Source organism: Ostrinia furnacalis, unplaced genomic scaffold, assembly GCF_004193835.3.
Source record: "Ostrinia furnacalis isolate ACB-3 unplaced genomic scaffold, ASM419383v2 OfSCF2039, whole genome shotgun sequence".
Lineage (NCBI taxonomy): Eukaryota > Metazoa > Arthropoda > Insecta > Lepidoptera > Crambidae > Ostrinia > Ostrinia furnacalis.
Window position 1 is genome coordinate 417411 of NW_021132278.1, and position 22663 is coordinate 440073.

A 22663-nucleotide genomic window follows, 5' to 3' on the forward strand; every position below is an offset into this window, starting at 1 on the left:
AATGCCTCGGAAGGAGAATGTCTTGATTCCGTAATGATGCGGAGTTGCGAGTTTGTCTGTTGTAATAAAATAATTGTATATTAATATTGAGAAAGTTGTGGAAATTATACAAAGCTTATTTAAATCCGTATAACGATTTGAAACTTACATAACACTTCGTTATCGGTTCTGTCCAGTCTTCATCATCGCCATCATCGTTTCAGCCACAGGACGTCCACTGCTGAACATAAGCCTCCCCCAATGACTTCCATAATGACCGGTTGGCAGATTATTTCGTAAGCCAAATTAATACATTTCTATCACTGAACTAATCCTGGAATTTCAAGCTTGGCTAGTGCTAGGTAAATTAGAAGGAATACTTATGTAACAGTTTAGTAACCTATTACCTGTTCAATGTGCAAATCACTTGAAATAAATAAATAAAAAAAGTATGTGTTCATTGAAACCCGAAACGTAAAAATGCAGTTAATATTGTATATCATTTTAAAACAATTTATTATATTCTCTACAAAGTCGCTTTCGCCGTCTGTCCCTGTATGTGTATGCTTGGATCTTTAAAACTACGCAATGGATTTTGATACGATTTTTTTTAAATAGATAGAGTGGTTCAAGACGAAGGTTTAAAGTACATATACTTAGCACCCGCGTAAAGCCGGGGCGGCTCGCTAGTATTTTATACCATTAAGTTTTAAGGGTTTTTTTGGCCCAAAATTAATATTTGCATGCTTCGTGTAAGCAAAACATGACTGAACATTTTTCTGTGTAACATCTGTATATACCGTGTTTTAAGCAAATAAATCTATTCTTATTCTTATTCTTCAGATTCATCTGGTTCATCTCTCTATAGTTTTATTCATGAATTTTGATAGCAAAATTTAAAAAACCTTTACATTTTGCTCGTTCAAAATAATTAGTCGTGGACATGTTTTAAATGTCATTCTGTCTTTGTCAGTTGGTGTTGATTAATGTTGTGCCGAAAGAATAATGATAAATGTTCGTTAATTATCAACTTCAATTGTCCGCGTTAAATTCGCCATGAAATTGACTGAAATGTGAATAATAATCTGAGGTTTTTAATCTTTATTAATTACAAACTAGCTGATCTGGCGAACTTTGTTCGGTTTATGTTGATCAGAGATAAATGTAAGATTCTGTAAAGAATAATGAAAAAATTTTTCAAATCAGTCTTATAGTTTCGGAGCCCGTTCAATACAGACCATCAAATCTTTTTATTATTACTGTAGCGAACCGCCCCAGCATCGTCAATGTAGCTACTAACTAAACGAACTATACTTCTCAACCTTCCTTTTGCATCGCTCTATCTACTCCTAAAAAACATTAACCATTGTGTAGTTGCGTAGTAACGCAGCGTGGGACGTCCACCCACAAGGTGGACCGACGACATCATAAAGGCGCTGGACGCAGGCCGCTACCAACCGGGCAACATGGAAAGCATTGGGGGAGGCCTATGTTCAGCAGTGGACGTCCTATGGCTGAGATGATGATGATGATTGCGTAGTTCAAAATATCTAAGCATAGGGAAGACGCAGCGACTTTGTTATACTATGTAGAGATAATGTCCTTGGTATTTTCTAACGTCGCCATCTTGTTACCAACTTACCAAATCTCGTTTTAGATCAATTAACACTAGAGTACACGCGCGGACTACTATAGTAGACCAGGGTAACATTTTACGCTTTTACTTTTTGAAAACTTGCGCCAGAGAGCTGGCATTCCAGGAAAGCCTTGTTTACTAAATTTGTCAGAAAGCCAGTAAAGCTTGGGTCGCTAGAGTCTACGCACTTTTCTAAAATTGGCCGTCAAAACTGCGGGTCTACTCAAAAGCCCGAAATCACTCGATAAAAAACTAATCATATTTTTATGACAGATAAAAAACTAATCATATTTTTTCAGTAATTTTTTTTTTGTTAACATTGGTCTCAGAGTGCAATTAGGTGTAAAAGTTGTGTTACTTATTCAAACACATCAAATCCTACCCACTATATTTGGGACGAACATGGAAAACTTACACAAATGGTTATGTAAATTCTAATGAATCGATCTTTATACAAACGTAACATATTACAGCGCTATCTAGATGAGGTCAGCAAACAACACCGTTCCATTGATATGTTAATTCCGCTCTATCTGTGTAGCCAACATGGCCATATACCCTTGTAAATTAGTCTATAGTAAGGATATAGCATAGATTAAACCACCATGCAGATTCTAATAAATTAAGTTAATTTTGAAAGATCAAATTCTTGTCTTATGCAAAACCAAAAAGACGCTTTAGTGCTAAGCTGTACTTAATTACTCATTAAAACTACTATCCTCAGTCATTAAGCAAGAAATAGAAATATTTATCAACCGACTTCAAAAAAAAGGAGGAGGTTCTCAATTCGACCCGTATGATTTTTTTTTCTATGTTTGTTACGCGATAACTCCGCCAATTATGAACCGATTTGAACAAATTTTTTTTCGGCGTATAGGTAATACCTCAAGGGTGGTCCCATTTAAATTTAATAATAGGAAAAACAACCCCCAAGGGTGGAAAATTGGGGATGAACTTTTTTATACGCAATATCTCCGCCGATTATAAATCAATTTGAACGATTATTTTTTTGTTGAATAGGTATTATCAAAAGGGTGGTTTCATGCGAATTTGAAGAAAATATTTCACCCCCAAGGGTGGAAAATTGGGGATGAACTTTTTTATACGCAATATTTTTAATTTTTAGATTTTTTTTGTGTTCACGCATTTGAAGTCGGTTTTATTTTTTTAAAAAGTTATTTGTCTTTGAATAGGGTGTACAGAAGGTCGAAAATAACAAAATATGATCACCTATCCAGCCATCAACAATAGCATGCAAATATATCGAAGAAATATTGATATTACATATAATTATTACGGTATTACTTTTTGCTGATTATTCCCTATAGCTTAAAAATTCTTGGAGAGAGTAGAATAATCGCGCGACAAGCCACTTTTGCAATGTGGTCTTAAACTGATTAAAGGACAGTTCTTTAATATCTTGAGGAAGCTTATTATAGATTTGGACACACATGCAGAAACAGTCTTTTTTGAATACGAGTACTTTTCGGGATGAACTCAAGGACTAGTCTATTGCAATTCCTAGTATTACGTGGGAAAACGTCTTTGGCTTTTTTGAAAAGATAGGGGTTTCATTTAACTAGTTTTGCAGCTTCAAGTATATATAGACAGGGTAATGGTAGGATGTTCAAAGACTTGAATAGTGGCTTACATGAATGGTCCTGCTTAGTGTTAATAATGCCATCGAATTATTTTTTTTGGTGTGTGACCGGTAATATACATTGACGCTTGATTTATTTGTATTTTTTTGGGATAGCTACCTAGTAATTGCAACAATTTTATCTACGCTAGGTATTACTAAAAGTATAGACTAAAAATGTGTTATGATGAAATAAATTAATGACATTCGAAAAATTACTATTTAGTTTGTTAGCTCATTTTTCTGTTAAACGATAGTTCGTGGGTAGTATTCGTAACCCAGACGCAAGTAGACTGCCATAGGTTAATCTTGAAAAATATACCTAGTTCGAATTCTCAAACATTTTCCTCTGATATGGGTGTTCTATTTGGGCTATAGTGAGGGTTAGAGTGACATGGACTGCCTTCAAATTAGGGCAAGGACTTGCCCTCTGTAAATTTAGAAGCACAGGTAGTTATTTGAGTTGCCAACCCGCATCTGGGCTTAAACTTTTGTGTGACAAAGTATTTCGGTGGTTTTGTACATTGTTAAACAGTAGAAAGGTCATGTATATTACATTTACTTACATTAACTTCAGAAAATTTATTCATCAATTAAGGGACGTTCTTAAGAGAATTCTAAAGGCTATTTCAGTACCTGAAATAGTTTCTGCAGCGTGGAAAATAGCAGTAAATTGTGAAAGACATTTCCAAAACTCGGCTTTAAGTGCCAATGAAGAAGTAATGTAAGAAACTCCGAGTCTGTAATTTGTCAGCCTCTATTCTGTAACAAGTAAGATACTTCTACCTTGTACAGAATAGTACGTTGAGTTAAAATAAAAGTATTGTAGTCTAATATGCTTGTAGATTCATATTAATTTATAACAATAGATTTCGCAGCAAATTTCTGGAGTGGAGGCCACGTACCGGAAAATGCAGCGTGAGACTTCCAACCATAAGGTGGAGTGACGACCTCCTAAAGGTAACAGAAAGGCGCTGGATGCAGGCCGCTGCAAATTCGGCCATATGGAAATTATTAGAGGAGACCTATGTTCAGCTGTGGACGTCCTGTGGCTGAAATGATGATGATTATACAATAAGGTTAGCTGAAATTACTTTTTAATCAATATTATCATTACTATATTGTCATGGAGAAGAAACTTCCAGTCACAAAGACATCCCTCCACGAGTATTTGTACAAATTACCGAAGGGATCGGTCATTTGTGTTTGTAATGTTATACAAATGACCCTTACAGGAAACAAATTGAAAAGACAAACCCACCTTTGACTCCACTGTTAACTTTTTACCGGTTTGCAAATAACTTGTGTGCAAACAGAACCTTTTCATAGTACGAGTATTTGAAGCACAATATTTTGGTATAGTAGAGTCTGTCAGTGGCTGCTTATAACAATCTGTACATCAAGGTTGTGACGTCAGTTGACAATTTCTATCGAAAAAGAGGAAGAAGAAACATCAGATATCTGGCGCAAATTTTGGGACAGAAATTAAGGTCATTCTTTATGAAAAAATTAGGCCTTCATTAGACTTTATTGGAGAGCAAATGTATGTTCAAAGTGCTACAATTTATTCAGTACAGTAAAAGCAAAAGGTTCTTATAAAGGACTTGACATTCCTTCCATTGCACATAATCATAATTTCGAACGATCATTTGGTTCATGTCATGCAGGCATACTGTAGACTACAATATTCTGTCAAACTGGTGAGAAATATCCGATAGTAATGGTGATATTTTTGACGAGAAACAGAATAAAACTGCTAGAACAGTCGTGATCACTAGCATAAAACTCTCACCAGACATCACCATCTTTTATAACAATTTGTAGCGAACTATTGAATAGTTTATGGCATCGAGCACGAGAGAGCCATCGAGCTGCGACCGTTTTGCATAAAGCTATTTTTGTAGATTGCTTGGAGACTGTGTCTAGTGATAAAGTGTCTTGCCTGATTGTTCTATTGCTTATTCGTCTAGCTCTATAATGGGGGGATGAGACAAAAGACGCTGTTAGTGGAACCAGGAGTCGTAAAGGTTTGGCGCTTTTCTTAGCTTACCGAAATATAAGTGAAAGAGGTTTGTTGTTGTTTTTTACATTTAAAGGTGGTAAAATAAGACTAGATTCTTTAACTTAAAGAACATACTTTATTAGAGGATTACTTAAAACTAGACTTATCAAATAAATTACTCTTTTATAATGCGATCTAGGGACTAAGATTCTTTGCCTGCTGATTGTCATACTCGAACACTGTGATCTGCCTCGTCAAGGCTAGAGTGTACAGGTATTTACTGGGCAGGTATGTATTAACCCTTGACTCCATCTAAACTTAACATCTGCAGGTGTTACTGTAATGAAATGCTTTCCTTTTGCTCTATAAAAATACATCAGTAGTGTAGTGTGGTAGTGCAGTCTACAAACGAAACCCGCCGACCTGCTGACTTGAGTCGTCGACTTTTGAAATGTTGTCGAAAGTACTAGAAAGTACAATTAATTGTCGACATGATTCTTTTGAAATGAAGTCACCGACATCATACCACCGGACTATAGACGGGCTCGGTGTGTAAAGTCCATAATATTGGCACTATAAAGGTTAGGGTCACTCCTATTAAGCCACTATAGGTGCCCTTGCTTTACGTAATGACTACTAGAGTCGTTTAAGAAGACGGATAACTTAACGTGCCATCGGAACATGGGTCATTTATCTTCTAGAATAAGGTTGATTGAAGGCTGCTATATCCTAACCTAGTTTGGGTGACATGCTGAAAAAACTACTTGGCTTTCCTCTTTTAAGAAAAGATTGTCTTAGCTTTAAGATGGATTCCAGCTCAGTGTTAAAAGTCAGACTATCGTAGTAGTAATGATTAATGGACATAGTGAAAATGAGTAAAATTAATTTTAGTCATTAAGTAAGCTTATTCAAAGCTCTTTAAAGGACAGTCTAAGTTTGAATGGGTAATAAAATTTAATACATTTTCTTGACGGGAAAACACGAACTCTAGTGTTAATTATTAAAACATAAAGTCTGAAACTTTCATGTTGCTGAGAAAAGTCATAGCAATAAGGCCCATATATTATAATAAACTAGCGGCCGCATGCGACTTCGTACGCGTGAATCCCGTTTTACCCCCTTAGGGATTGAATTTTGCAAAATCCCGTCTTAGTGAGCACCTACGCTCTAAAAGGACCCATGCATAATTTTAGACTCCTAGCACTTGTAGTTCTTCAGTGTACCTACCATGAGTTTACGTTAGGTGTGCTCGCTAGCGAGTACGTCAAAAATCTCTATGAAGATTTTGTTTCTTGAAAGTAGCCGCTAGGGGCGCTGTACAATATGTCATACAATTAAATGTCATTTTTTTACGCAGTCGCTAGCGAGCACACCTAACGTAAACTCATGGTAAGCACTCAGATTTCGTGATGAGTAAGTCAGTCTTTTATGCATATAAATAGAATAGAAGAGTTAAAATTAAATAAGTAACGTAATAAAATACTAAATCTTTTCAACGAAAATTCTCTTCTTGCTGTGACATGTTATAAAACGTTTTTAACCCTATACTTGGCAAATACGGTTTTGGTTAATATTTGTGATTTACACTATAAATATTGGATTTAGGACGACTAAAAATCATGTAAAAAATACGAAAAAAAATCTTAGGTATGTAGTTTTGGAAATATAGTATGTATCTTTAAGTGCACATTGCCAGCTTTGTAGTAAATTAAAACATGGTTTATTTGTTAGTAAAAATTAGTTATTTTAATTAAAATTACTACAAAACCTTAAGCTATTCCTTATTTGAGAAATAAAAAATAAGTATCTTTTACAAAAAACTGAAAACAAAGTAAAAAACCCACTTCAAAGTCTGTAATGCCTTGCAAGTATAGCTGCATTTGGATGTATGAGAACCAATCCATCAGCGTCGTTGGAGTACCGCCTGAACCTCACACCCCTCTTAACATCCAGTAGAAGCAAATGTAGATAGGACACATAGGAAACCTGCAAGACCATTAAAAAAATACGAGGGATATTGACGCCACTTGGTACCGAACTGTGTTCACGTCTTCGATTGAAGATAATTTGATACCCAACTTACATTGGAAACGCAAGATAGCGGAAATGGATCTCTAGAACTCTCTGGGAAACTATGCAGCAGTCGAACTGGCTGAAATTATTCAATCACCAGCTTTATAACCAGAAGCAGCAGCAGCCTGAATAGGCTGCTCACTTTTTGGGGGTGATCTGGGTTGTTTGGAGTAGGAAGATAACCACCCAAGAGAATCAGGAGGCTAAGTGCGGCTTCTAATTCATCATCTGAAGTGTCACCGCCACTGACTTTCGACCTGGTTCCAGATTTTGGAACCAGAACCAGCATTTTGCGCGCCTGATTTTGTTGCTGCAGCACAAAGTTGTCCAAAAATCATTTTTTTTTATTACATGAATTAAAACTCACATCGGCATATAATTTACAGCATTAAATATTACTAACTAATAACATGATACCTTTTTTATGCGATAAAATTATGAAAAAAATCATAAAATAAATTCAACGAGAACCTGGCAATGTGTCTTTAAAGATACATTCAAAATTGAAAGTAAATTATTACGTATCTGACAGTGTGCATTTAGAGATACATTTGGACAATCCGCATCGTACAAGAATAATTATACAAGTTTTGGGATGAAAAAACAGCACTATCATCAAGAAACCTTTATTTACTATCCATATTACTACAGATAATCACCAATATTCTTTAAAAAAAACACCGAAAATAATAAAAATTATTAGCCAGTGCGTAGACGCCTGTCAACGGTCTGACATTTTGAATATTACAGTTAAATCTGTGCAGCCTGTAGCGATTCTATACTGTGTAACACAATCTGTAGTATTTGGGCTAACGTTATATTAAAAAAACATTTAAAAATAGTTTTTGGTTTCTACCCCATATTTTTGTTTTGGTCAACGTATCTCTAAATGCACAATGCCAAGAAAAGGGTTAATGAGGTTCAAAGGCTCTCGTCTGTTTTTAGATGCAATTTTCGAGCTAAGCGCTTGTCACGTCACGTGTCTCGCTTCTATAAATTTCCGAGAAACTGTAATAATATCAGTTCGTACAGCTTGAAATACGCTCGCCTGTAATACCTTGTCATCGGTATATATTGCAATCAGGAGTCGAGTTATTCTGACGTAAAAAGTTTTTTTTAATTTATTTTTGATGGAAAAAATGTGATAGGGCACGCAATTCGTATACGGCAATTTGTTTTATGGACTTGGAGATGGGAAATGAATAATTGAATATTTTTTGTTTATATGTGTACTTTAAAAAATAGTAACTGTAAAAACTTTTCAAGTAACACACTTTATTTGAGAGCGTTAAGTTTTAACAAAATTGGTACTTACGAAGATGAATAAAGTCCAGAAAATAAGATCAGAAAGAATGTAGTCGATCTGAAAAGTCTTCTTTTGGATTTACACCCTTTTTATAAAAACACCTTAATCAAATTCCACCAATAACTCATAACGTTCTTGCGTTTATTAATTTACCGTTTGGAAACCCCCAGTCTTTACTACAGAACCGAATAGCTTTTGTTTCCCATCCTTTCATGTAAGTACAGCGACCCACACCACATCCTTGAATGCCGAAATTTCGCTTATAAAGCCAAAGATGCTAGGTTAAATATTAAATCGCCGCAAGGCATACGACCTATTAATAGAAAGGCTGTAGTTAATACACGTGATCTTGGTCCGAAAATTCCAACGCCAGTCTTTAGTTCCGTATGGAGTTACTCGTGTTTATTAATAATTCTATTCATAGTTTGAAGAGCTGTCTTTCTACCATAAAGGTAGATGTTAGCCCCTTGAAATCAATCCTTTTGATTTCTTTCATTGATTACGTTTACGTTTCTCTTTAACAATTACTAATGGATATATTTTATTTCACAAATATGTCCTTAGTGTACACATACTAAGCATAACATTGTATACTTACGCATTAAGCATTTACATTATCCAAGCCCAAATTTCGTTCTAAAATCTCTTCCAAACCGAACATGACTAAGCACACAAATATAGTATCAACAAAATCGATGAGTGCTCCGAACGAGCCATATAACATACTTATACGATCAAAGCAAATAACATTTTGGGGCAAAATTTCCATACGGCTAATGTAAGTGATACATAGAGGAAGGGCCCGAGGAGCGCTCCTTGCGGGAGCCTTTTAGTGGGTCGCCATAAATCAGGTCCTAATGGAGTGTGTAAGGTCCTGGGGACCAAGATTTTTAGACTGACCAAAGAGTAAGTTGAATATTGATAGAAAAACACGATGACAGAGTGATTTGGTGAAAGCTTCTGCCGAGTCTGAGAACTTAGGTTTTTAGAAGGGTATGCTTTATTAAAATTTTAGAAGGAGTATTTTTAGTTAACTGACTGAGTAGTGTCACGAGACGCTAAAAGCTCTCGAGTATATTTATCAGAATATTTACCTTTTTGATTAAAGGACGATGTTATAAAAATAATAATAAAATAACGGCCATTCTCCATCTTAGTAAGCTTTTTTGTAACTTGAACAGGATAGTTACTCAAGATAAAACAAAACGAGATTTATAGCCGATATTATTTACCTTCTACTCCGAAACCGTTTTATTACGTACCAAGATTCCAAATGGACAAAAGGAAATAATTTCATTTTGTTCTTCCAACCTCATTTTGGAACTCGTGAATTTGTTGAAACGAAGTTTTCGAAGTCATCCGTCAAGGCTGGCTGGTCATTGCGAAGTATTCGAGTCTTGTATTAAATTCAGATCTAATTAATGGTTCTTTTGGCAATTTGGAACAATCTCCATCTAATATTGAAAAGGATTATGCCCTTGGTAGATATAAAAAGCGGTATCCTTAAAATGCGGTTCGCAGTTAAGAAAATGTTCGTCATAATATGAAAAGTTAGCCACTTAAGCAGCGAACAAGCTAAAACTGTCTTCAGAAAAGTAGGTAATGTTATTAAACGCGATAACCAGGATTGTATTTTATTTTGAGAAAGCATTTTGGCAGTCATATTAGGGATTTGTAAAACATTTAATGGGCTCTTAGATAGGTTTTATGTGTGAAGCGTGACCAGGGAATTTTGTACTTAATGGATATAAGAAGATTTTTTTCATATCCTTGTGGGAAAATTCCTATCTTCCTGGCTTCAAAAATATATTTGTGCAGCATTATGTTTCAAATTCTTAAGGATAGTAACAGATGATGTCAGCATATCCGTAGCACTTAAAGCACGCTTAAAGTGACAATAGAAATCTGAAGGACACAAAGTAGGTAAAGAAAATCTCAATTATTTCTTGGGACTGTGACTGGACTGGGACTTAATTGATCCTACAATTCAAATTACCACTTATCTACTTAAGTACGAGAATATTATGATTCTGGTTGTAAAATTTTTATTGATTTTAATTTTGATATCACTTGTATATCTCTAATGACACGTACAAGAATCTGTTCCCAAGCCACAAGTCTTATTTAAACAATGAGTCACCAGAAATCCGCTTCAACTTACCCTTTTGAATATTCCAAAGTCTCCATTATTCTAAAACTAAGTGGTATAACTATTATAACGTATGTGGGGACTATTTAGCCAATGCGCCTTAAGATTAAGGGCGTAAACTGTCCTAAATTTACAGCCAAAACTTCAGCCACATTATGCACCTTAACTCCTTCACCTCAGAGATCAAAACTGGTTGATTCTTGCGAACTGTCTAAGAAGTTACTGAACGCTCATATAAATGCCACAGTTCCAGTTTAAATGGTCAGAATATGCAGAACTTGGTATCTCGAACGTTCATTAGCAAACTTAATGCAACAACAATAATTTAGTATTCATCTTGATGAGTCTTGTAAAAGTTGCACATTCAAGCAATTGAACTGAGAGAAACTGCAATAATGTAAGTTTTTTCTTTAACAAAATATAATTTCTTTCATGAGATTCAATTAATGTTACATGAATAAAATTTTACTGATACTCTTGCTCATATTCTGTAAGAAGAAATTTAGTTTCAAAATTTCTCTCTGATCAAAATTTCAATAACGAAATTAAAACGCAATTTTAGAATATTCTGATATCATGATGTAATGATGGCATAGAGGGCGTGTGCCCTCCAATTCATCAAAGGCAAATGGAGGGTTTAGATAAACCATTAAAAATTTATTTGTTACTTTCCTTTGAAAGTACTGAAGCGGATACCCTTTCAGACTTATGGACAAAACTATGCAATATGCATATGAAGTGGAATAACGAAGTGAGTTCTTTTGCAACTGATACCCTGACGATGGATCACACGATGCACTTTGCGTATTTGTATGATGTGCGCAAACGAGTGAAACTCAGTAAGCTAGTAGATTCTGTGCCGGGTGTAACTTACCTTTAGGACCTAGTTATTAGAAAACATGGGTAAAAAGATTTTGATTCAGGTATTAAAGAATATAAGCTGAATGGAACGAATGAAGTAAAATAAAGCGCAGTCTTGCGAGATTTTTTTAAAATAATTATAATAAAGAATTAATTGTTATAATAATTCTGCAGCAGGAATGCTCCTTAATTTATCAGGTATGCGACAATGCAACGCTTTCAAAAGACCAGAGGTGGAATTGTAACGAATATTCTGTCAAACGCTTTGTTTAACAGACTTTATCGTACGTTATGAACTGTCAAATGATTACGATTGCTTAACACAATTCCACCTCTGATGATGATCATATTTTACAAGATTATACTATCGATACTGTTGACAGTAAACTATCGTTAGCTATGCAACACTACAAGTAAGTACGGTACTTATGGCGTGGGTATAAGGTGCAAAGTTCAACCCTCGGGTCAAGCTACCCTGTAAACTAATAAGGCATCTGGGGTCGATGAAATCTAAACCGGTCGAAGGTCTCAGTTTAAACCGAAAACAAAATCCTTTTCTTAAATTCAATTTTAATTTTAGAAGTCGAATAGAACTTAGATAAGATTAAGAGCCAAAGCACACGATACGTTGCGGCGCGCGGCAGTGCGATGCCAGAGCGGCGTCGCTGCGTCGTCTTACAAAGAAATATCTGTGGGTCTAGACAAAGTGCACATTATAATCGCAAACCACTCGAATAATGGTTAAGATGGATTCTATTTTCGATTCGATCAAAAAGTGCAATTAGTCTAGGGGGGCTGTAAAACGGCGAAATCTTTGCGGGTGCGGCAACGCATCGTGTGTTTTGGCTCTAAGGTTTGGCTTTCTCGCTTCGAATATAAATAGTTGGTACATGCATATTCAAAGCTGAAAAAGCAAGATTCACTGAACTTGTTATTGAAATAAGTGATTTGATTTAGAAATCTTATTTTCAAATACGTAGCAGCGACGTCAAATAATTTAGTTATGATAGAAAGCGCTGGCACAGGACTGGGAACAAATGTAATTCCCTAGCATCGGTTGAAGAAAATAAGATGAATGCTGGAAAGTTGGGATTGGCGCACTTATTCAGCATTTTGAGATGCAACAAACATAAATAAATCATTGCTGGATTAAATTATAGTTTGCAGTTTTGTGAAGAGATTTGGGAAGGTAATTTGGAAGATTACTGTCGAGCATGGCGTGGGCAGGCCTCCCACTAGGTGGACCGACGATCTGGTGAAGGTCGCGGGAAGTACCTGGATGCAAGCGGCGCAGGACCGGTCTTTGTGGAAATCCTTGGGGGAGGCCTTTGTCCAGCAGTGGACGTCTTTCGGCTGAAACGAACGAACGAACGAACTGTCGAGCATGTGCAATTGTTTAGTTGATAGCCGAGAAAATAGAACTATAAAATTTCCATATTCCAAACTGTGGCAAGCCAAATATTAGTCAACATTAAATAAAGGATTTTATTTTATTCATCTGCCCAATTGGTGGTTTACGTTACTTCAATACTAGATATGGTATACTTACTAGTATACTTGAAAACGATATGGTTAATTGGTTACTGTGTGGTTTGTTCGTTTTATTAACGTTTTATCTATCGCCTTCTTTCTTCTTCTTCGACATAATTTATTTAATTTTCTTGTTTACTGATATTCTATTCACTGAATAGAGATCAGATTCAGTAGAGATATTTTGTAAAAATAAATCACAATTACATACTTCTAGAGTTTCCAAGAGAATTCTACGTAAGACAAGATACCGTTGTGCATTATACTTTCATTTGTTCCACAAAGAAGTGCCTTGTAAAACGATCTTAGCCCAACTGACTTAAAATCTCCTTGCGAAGGCAGTAAAAACACTTATCTTGCATTTTCCAGCTAAGAAAGCAGACTTAACTCACCTTCATTCAAAAATAACAAGAACTGGGACCGTTTCCGATTCCATCCTTGGCTTATGGTTAGTTGGTTCTATCCAGCGACCATTTCATGAGCAAGTTATGGGTTAGTTTCTTTACTAAAAACGTGTTGATATGTATGTTCCGTTTTCTGTATCTTGTTACCTTTGATTATGCTTATTATTTTAGAATTTAAAACACCGATCATTTAGAAAATTCTGAACCGCCGCTACCTCCCTCATAAACAAGATTTAAAGATTGCTTAACCCTCACACAAATTTTCTCAGTTTATTTCCAATATTGTTACAATTTAGGCTTACTAAGAGGAACCAACGTCTACCTAATATCCTTAAATTTAATAACTTCACTTACCGTTATGGATGTACGTATCATAATATACAGGCCACTCTGTATTTCAGGCTAACTTAAGAGCGGAATTTCACAAAGCATTATATTCTAGAACTTTATAAATAACGACCGAAGAACGCAATTTGAATATCGCAAAAATATACCCTGAAAAATGTTCAGTGAAGTTCGGGCCCATAATTTTGAGGCATACGGTAAAATCCACTCTCTGAAAATAGGGTTTGTTACACTGCGTGTGGAAAACGAATTGCCTTTTTCATATCTACCCAAATGTGTGGGTTTGGAGGTGTTATTGAGGGCATATTAAATTTGGAAATAATACGGTGTGGAAGTGAAATCTTCATTGCCTTTCATCAAACTTTCGGAGTCATGGGAATTCTTCCATGCAATATAGACCAGCTGTGAACTTTGTGAAAAGTGTGCAATTGGCAATTTTTGCATTGTTAGGGTTCCGTGCCTCAAAAGGTAAAAACGGAACTCTTTTAGGGTCACTTTGTTACTTTATGTTATTCATTAACATGATAGTGACACATGATATTATACTTCCAATAAAATTGAAAATTGTTTGGGACCATTTTAATTTTAAATTTTTTTTGGTTGTTCAGTAAGGTCAATGAAAGGTTTAATTTGTTTCCTCAAAGTTTGATCAACTTTATAAGTAGCATTAATCATACAATGATGTCCTGCACATCATAACTTAATTATGAAACTAAAAACCCTCAAACGTCATACAAATTCAGTAAATATGCAACCTTAACAGCCTCAAAGCTTCACTAATAGTCTTCCAGTCTTTCAGAATTTCCGTTTAATTTATCTTCTGGACATTTTACTTTCAGGATTTTAAAGACTCGCTGAAAACGTCCATTCCTCGTACTTAATGCAATCAATTCTGAAGAAATATCGCAGGCGCCGTCGATTCATTACCGTGTCCAGAATAATCTACAGTTTCCAGTTGCAGAATTTGAAATTTACTTTTGGATTCAGTTTTTGCAAAACGTTCTTGATGCTTGATATTAATTTATGAAGCCCTTTGTCTGTATTTCTATGACATCACATAATATCTCATGACGTCTTATTTCCATTACAATAAATTGGGTTTTGACGCTAAATTAAAACAGCCCGCATCTGTCAGTTTGCGTTCTTTGCTCGTACCCGCACTGTCAAATCAATACAGAACAGATATTGATAATGATGTTCTTACATACATGACGCAGACGCGGCCTGCAGACCGGAAAACGCAGCGTGAGACGTCCACCCACAAGGTGGACCGGCGACATCGTTAAGGTAGCAGGGAAACACTGGACGCAGGCGGCCACCAATCGATCAACATGGAAAGCATTGGGGGAGGCCTATGTTCAGCAGTGGAGGTTCTATGGCTGAAATGATGATGATGATGCAGGCTGCGTTCATTTAATGATGTATAAATCCATTTTAACGTTAAAATGAAATGAAGTGAACCATTTATTTCAAAAGCACTTCCACCTGACCCAAATTCAGAACTTAAAAACTATTCCATTCCAAAGTAATTCAAAACTTTAAACAGGTGAATATGAGACGAGCGTCTTTTATACGAACAATTTAAACACGGGCGAAACTATTACAGTATTCTGTTGAGGAAATTTAAAATACAACTTTGTAAGGCGTCCTTATGAAATAGTTTTTTTTAGTTTTACACCGACTTGTTTAATAAAAGCGCCTTTTCAGCGACAGAAAACTGGTGCAGTTAAATCCTTGCAATAAAGAAATTGCTTTCAATTTGCGCCTTGGGAATAAGAGCTTTGTTCTTGAAAAATAATAAAAGTTTCACTTGTATGGTGACCTATTGTTTTGTTTCTTCTGCTCGATGTAGTAATCTGTGAATTAAAGACAGCTTTAGTAAAACTAGCGGCCGCCCGCGACTTCTTACGCGGTTTAGATTTTTTCATACAAATGTTTTTACCGCTAACTCCCGTTCCCGTGGGAATTTTGCAATATCCAGTTGTAACTAAGCTTTAAGTTTACTAAAAATTTCATGCGTCTAACTTACGCGGCTTATATTTTTTCATACAAATTTTTTTACCGCTAACTCCCGTTCCTGTGAGAATTTTGCAATATCCTGTTATAACTATGCTTTAAGTTTACTAAGATACCTGCATGCCAAATTTCAAGCGTCTAACTTAAGCGGTTTAGATTTTTCACACAAAAGGATTTTCCCGCTAATTCCCGTTCCCGTGGGAATTCCTAAGTATACTATAACCTGCCCAGGAGCATGAAAAATAATTGTACCTACCAAGTTTCGTTAAAATCCGTCGAGTAGTTTTTGTTTCTATAAGGAACATACAGACAGACAGACAGACAGACAGACAAAACTGATTGCATTTTTGGCATCAGTATCGATCACTAATCACCCCCTGATAGTTATTTTGAAAATATATTTCATGTACAGAATTGACATCTCTACAGATTTATTACAAGTATAGATAGAAGATAAAAAATTACATTAAGAACTTTAGTTCAGGACTTTGTTTTACCAAATTGTCCATGACACTACTCGTGATTCGTTGTCCTAAGTGGGTGACAGGATATAAACGTGACTCTACCGCCCGTATTCACAAACATTACTAAGAGATCTCACAGTGCGCGTGCACGCACAGGGCACACGAACCCGTCACAGAGCTCTATTCAACGCTGTGCGTTCTATTTGCTGCGCAATCGTTTGTGAATACGGGCGTGCAACGTAAACGTAATGCGACCAGTGACATTTATGATCGCGTTTTTGCAACAAAAATAAGAATACATTTTTAGATTCTAAACAACTGTTTTCTTGGTTGTCTGGAATAGATCGCTATCTATCTAAATTTTAAATATAGCCGCCTAATATACAGTATATTAGTATAGGATGTAAATTATTGACTTCTTTTATTACATTACTAACAATTTTTTGTTTTTGTTACAGGTTCAAATCAAATGGACGTAACGGTACGTAGTTTTTTTTATTTTAAATCATTATATCATCATTTCAGCCATAGGACGTCCACTGCTGAACATAGGCCTCCCCCAATGATTTCCACAATGGTCGGTTGGTAGCGGCCTGCATCCAGCGCCTTCCCGCTACCTTTATGAGGTCGTCGGTCCACCTTGCGGGTGGCCGTCCTACGCTGCGCTTTCCGGTACGTGGCCTCCACTCCACTTGATTTTAAATATTAATTAAATATTGAAAATGTTTGGTAAATAGGTACTAAAGTTTTAAAAAAATGATTACAATCCCTATCTAGATAATATAATTCGTTACATTATTTATTTACTTTGATAACTTTTGTGATATCTTAGGAGTGAAAGCTTTTAGAAATAATTTACTTACTTTTGTTCGTTTCGTTTCGTTAACTTGAGAGTTAGTATTTTAGTTGGAAGTCTGAAAACATGTAGGTAAGTGGAATTTATCATTTATTAGCTACTTATTTTTCTTTTATTTAGAGAAGTTTAAAATAGGATTAAAGGTTATTAGCTTTACATCAAACCCTAGTGGTTTTTAAAGCTATCTAAATGTAATTGTCTCAATGTAACTGTCTTTAAGTTGATAAATAAATTAAAAAAAAAAGGTGAGCCAACTAATTGTATATTTTTTAACAGTACAAAAAATATTTCTAAAAATATTGCTAGCATTTTCGTTTGATTTTTGCATCGACTACTTACATGCTTTAAATATTTACAATATACCTAACATTACAAATCATTAAAAAAAACATTTTCATAAATTAAGCTTTTTAAAGTTTTATGTCAAAGTTCATTCAACTTTCACGCAGAAAAAAATATTCTTTATATCTATAAAAAAACAAAACACTGTCATCTTTCTTTTGTTTATATCACAAAAGGAATAGAACAGTTTCGGATTGTACGCCTGTTCATCTGTCCATCACTTCCATTTATTGGAGCGGGATTGACGTTAGTGTATTTGAAATGTTTTTGCAATACGAAAATGTCTCGCAAATATTTTTCAGCTTGAATAAGTTACATACAATAAATAATTATGCTTCATAATGGTTTAGTTGTAAAAAATTCTCTACAAATCTCATAACTACAGCATTTTGAATTATCAAATATTTTAATGGGAAATCACTTTTAACTTTTTGAGTTAATAAAAAAAATATATATATATATAATAATATATTTTTTTTATATTAGTGCTACTGAAATGCACTTGCAACTGGTGCTAACGGTTTACTCCATAAAATATATTTTGTAACACGCAATGGACGCAAAAATGGTTGCTCCGTTACCAAGAAAGCTTTATTTAAAATAACAGAAGTGCATTATCAGGATAAACATAGATTTATAGATACTTACGCCCGTATTCACAAACGATGCTTGCTTAAGTGAAGCAGTTAATCGAACTCACAGCGTTGAATAGAGCTCTGTGATTGGTTCGTGTGTCACCCTGTGCGTCCACGCGCACTGCGAGATATCATAGTAATGTTCGTGAATACGGGCGTAAGATCCTTCATTTTACCACACCTGCCGGCCGAGTGGTGTTCCTTTCCACCTTCGGCCCGTAGCTTTATACCATACGTTTGTATTAACTGTCATCGCTAGCGAGTCATAAATCTATGAAGATAATCAGTGCTTGAAAGTCGCCACTAAATTTGTCACACCTTTAATATAAAATTTACTAGATTTTGACCGCGGCTTCACCCGGGTGAAATTTAGGGTATTTATGTATTCTGGGTTATAAACAATAATACTGTAAAGTTTCATCAAAATCCGTTCAGCATTTTTAGCGTAAAAGAGTAACAAACATCCAGACATCCAAACTTTCGCATTTATAATATTTGTAGGAAGTAGGATACGCAGTTGATAGCGAGCACACCTAATGTAAACTCATGGTGACACAGATCATCACACCATCAGGTGAGATGATGGCTAAGGCTCAGTTGCACCACCTAACTTTGACCGTAACTTTAACGATAACTGGTGTTTTTTGTATGGAAATTTTTGACAGATTTTTGACGTTTGTCAAAGTTAAAATAAGACGGTGCAACCCAGCCTAAGAGTCAGTCCTATTTCTGTTATCAGAACTGATAGAAACATTGTAACTTACGTTGTTAATCTATCTTTTGCCGTAAAATGTATTTGACGACACTTTAAAGATGAAGACTACAATGTATTTTACAGCTGTCATAAAAAGAAACTAGATGAGCCAAGTTGAGGAAATTAAATCGAACAAAGGTATATCAAGTCGATTGAATGAAATTTTCATTTCATCTCAACATTATTTCTGAAAATGCTAAGAAGATAAATGTGTGTATCGTTTTCCAAATCATCATCATCATCATAATTTCAGCCACAGGACGTCCTGACAGCTGAAAGTAGGCCTCCCCAATGATTTCCTCATATATCGCCCGGTTGGTAGCGGCCTGCATTCAGCGCCTTTATATGGTCGTCGGTTCACTTTGTGGGTGGACGTCCATATTTTTGCTATTTTACCAGAGGCCATCAGAACTAAACCAGTCAATACATTTATTTCATAACATAAGGCTGTATAAACGACCACACAAGACAAATCTAGGTAAGGGACTATTAAAAGTGTACTTAACAGATATTTTAAACTCAATAACAAAAGTAAAGTTAAAATCCATCGGGGAAACTCGTAATTATGGAGCCTGGTGGCTGTACACAATCAACTACAAACAGCGATTAAATGTAAGCATTATTTAATGTGCCTTTCAAATATCCATTACTTGCTTGTTATTACAACTGCTACAAACGGAGGTAATGTGAAAAGTTTGAAAAACAAAACTGATCATTATTACGGTTGCGAAGAAAAACTAGAAGGTTTGATCGACGTGTTTTACACGCGAGGCTGCGATCAACTTGGCCGTAATTTACCGTGCGCCATTCTGCTCACTTATGATTGTGTAAGGCTGGGTTGCACCATTTTACTTTCTAATGTCAAAAATCTGTCAAACTCCATTAAAAAACCGGTTCTCGTTAAAGTTAGTCTATGTGAGAAGTTCCGAGGAGTTCAGTTTGGTTCTTGGCGGAGTCAAATTATTTTGATAGCTTCTGGTCAGCTACGGGACGTCTTAAGCAAGGATTCCTTACAGAACAGCATTATTGAATAACTTGCTATCATCATCATTGGAGCATCATTGGAGCATTGTTATTTTGATAATTTAGATTTTAATATTGTATGTACCTATACCTAATGTTGCAATGCCCTTACAGGGCCATGTTTCGGGACTCTGTATTAATATTTAAGATCCAAATGTACCAACATGATGCAATAAACATATATGACTATGACTATGACTATGACTAGGTATTCGTTCATTCGTTTCAGCCGAATGACTTCCAATGTAGATAAAGGCTCCCTCAAGTCTGTCAACTGTCATTGGATCCTATATCCGTTTGTTGTTGCAACAATTCTTGGAATGCCTGATGTTTTGTGAAAATAATCACATATTGATTTTGGTATGTTTTCAATATTTGGTAAAATGTGTAATATTTAAATATTAATTTGTTCTGAACTTTGATTCAATTTAATTTGTTTGCTGAACCGATTTAGCTGAAAATTGTCAGGGAGGTAGTTAAGAGCCAGGAGAAGGACATACTAGGATACTTTTTGTTCGAAATTAAAAAAAAATCTGCTTATTTATTGCCATTAAGGCGGAACAAAGTTCGCCGGGTCAGCTAGTTAATAATAAAAACCAATAGTTCATTATGGTATAGGTCCAAACTGGCCGATTCGAGATCCAAACGCTCTCCTCCTCGAATTATTGATAAATTAAAACAACTGACGCCCGTATTCACATACATTACTATGAGGTCTCACAGTGCGCGTGGACGCGACACGGTGACACGCGAACCAATCACAGAGCTCTATTCAACGCTGTGCGTTCAATCTGCTTCACTTAAGCAAGCATCGTTTGTGAATACGGGCGTGAACGTAAATTTCAATTTTACGAGCTGCATTGTTTGCAGATCTGTCATATAACCAACTGATATGAAAACAGAATACAATGAACTTGTCTGGATCTAGATCCAATTAAGAGTAGCGTTTCTGACATGACGTGTCTGGTCAATATGAATTAGCGAATGCTGAGAGCGTGAAGGGATGTGTCGAATATCGATTACAGTAATTCGAGTAGTATCGATATTTTTGTTACAGTTACAAATAATTAATATTAATTGATATTTATTGTCCGTGGTGCATATTTTTTTCCTTAAAGGTTTTTTAAACCTTTGTTTGTCACCTGTCATTCGCTTTGCAATGGAGGGAAATCGAACCTTAATTTAGAACTCCTCCTATGTTCTTCTGATTAATTTCGTTGCGAGTCCAATGACAGTTTGACTTTCCCCCGGGACACTTGACCTTCATTGGTTGGGTTTTTGTGGCGGTCAAGCTGTGGATCCTGGCTACACAGGAGTTTGCATTGGTGGGAACGAGAGGTGGAAATAGTCTTTACAGTTACAAATAATAAAGATAATATTCAATAGAAACACCGGGTCCGAGGGCACCAGCCCCAAAATTAGCTGATCAGTATTAGGAAACAGTCTACTATTCCCAAGCTTAAGTAATTAATTATTATTTGCACCAATGTTTTTACGTAAATGCACGTACCTACTTAGAATATAATAATCGTCTTAAAAAAAATTTATTTCACTGCATTTATCTTATTCGTTGGCAATAGCTACTACTGATAAATTAGGTACCTAGTTGATAATAACTACGAGTATGATATTGGTTAAAGGATTAAGATTGTGATAAAGGGCAAATCCCAATGAGTTAGAAATGGGCACTATATCGATAGTTTAAATCCGGTTTACTCGATAAAGAAATACCACATCTCGATGTGGAATCAAATCGCTTTCAGTCTACAGTTTCTTCGGTGACGTCTTACTAATTGGTGCCTCTGTCTTTGTGTCGGTTTTGCGGGCGACGCTAGGTTGTTAACTTTGTAATGAAATCTTGTCAGTTCTCGAGAGGTTATCGAATTTAACAGAAAGACTGGGACGGCTCTTAGGATCTGTGGCTGGAAAGTTTTCGGTTTGCTAATTAGATGTCTATTTTGCTTATTTTATTATAATAATATAATAAATCTTTGGACAATTTTACACAGCGCCAGCTAGCCCCAAAGTAAGCAACGTAATGCTTGTGTTATGGGTGCTAGCTTAACGGATATACTACTTAAATACTTTTTTTTAAATACATACATATTATACATAGTACCTAACACCCAGACCCGTCACAGAAATTAAAATTCATCATCTCAATTTCTGCCCGGCCAGGAATCGAACCCGGGACCTCTCGGCATAGTAGTCCGTTCTGAACCACTACACCAAACGGCCGACAAACGGGCTGATTTTTCAATCGTCAGATAACTTTTATCTGATGAATAAACTTGTCATTTTGACATATTTCCCATACTGAAACTATCAATGTGTCAAACTTATTCTTCGGTTAAAAGTCATTATCAATAAAAATAAACTTTTTTAAAAACAAGCTTTTATTCTGAATTTCGAAAGTTTGTATCGCGCATGGAATTTATTCCTCTTTTTCTCTGTTTGCGCTACAAGCTTTCGAAATTCAGAATAAAAGCTTGTTTTTAAAAAAGTTTATTTTTATTATAATTTTATTTTACACTTTTTAGTTATATCTTAATCTCAGGACCCTGGACGTTATCTAACACTAAAGTGCTCGAAAAGACAAATCCAACGAACCCAAACTCGATGAGTTTCCGCCGTTTTGTTTAGGAGTTC

At 35.6% G+C, this 22663-nt stretch overlaps 1 protein-coding gene across 4 annotated transcripts in view; it reads left to right on the forward strand.

Moving 5' to 3' along the window:
* The window catches only part of LOC114354322 (zwei Ig domain protein zig-8-like), a 173757-nt gene that overhangs the window by 111265 nt on the left and 39829 nt on the right, over window positions 1–22663 (forward strand). For all 4 annotated transcript variants that reach the window (XM_028306638.1, XM_028306637.1, XM_028306640.1 and 1 more), the window contains exon 3: window positions 16863–16885. The gene's annotated coding sequence lies outside the window, so the exon portion shown is untranslated. The remainder of the gene's footprint in view (window positions 1–16862; window positions 16886–22663) is intronic.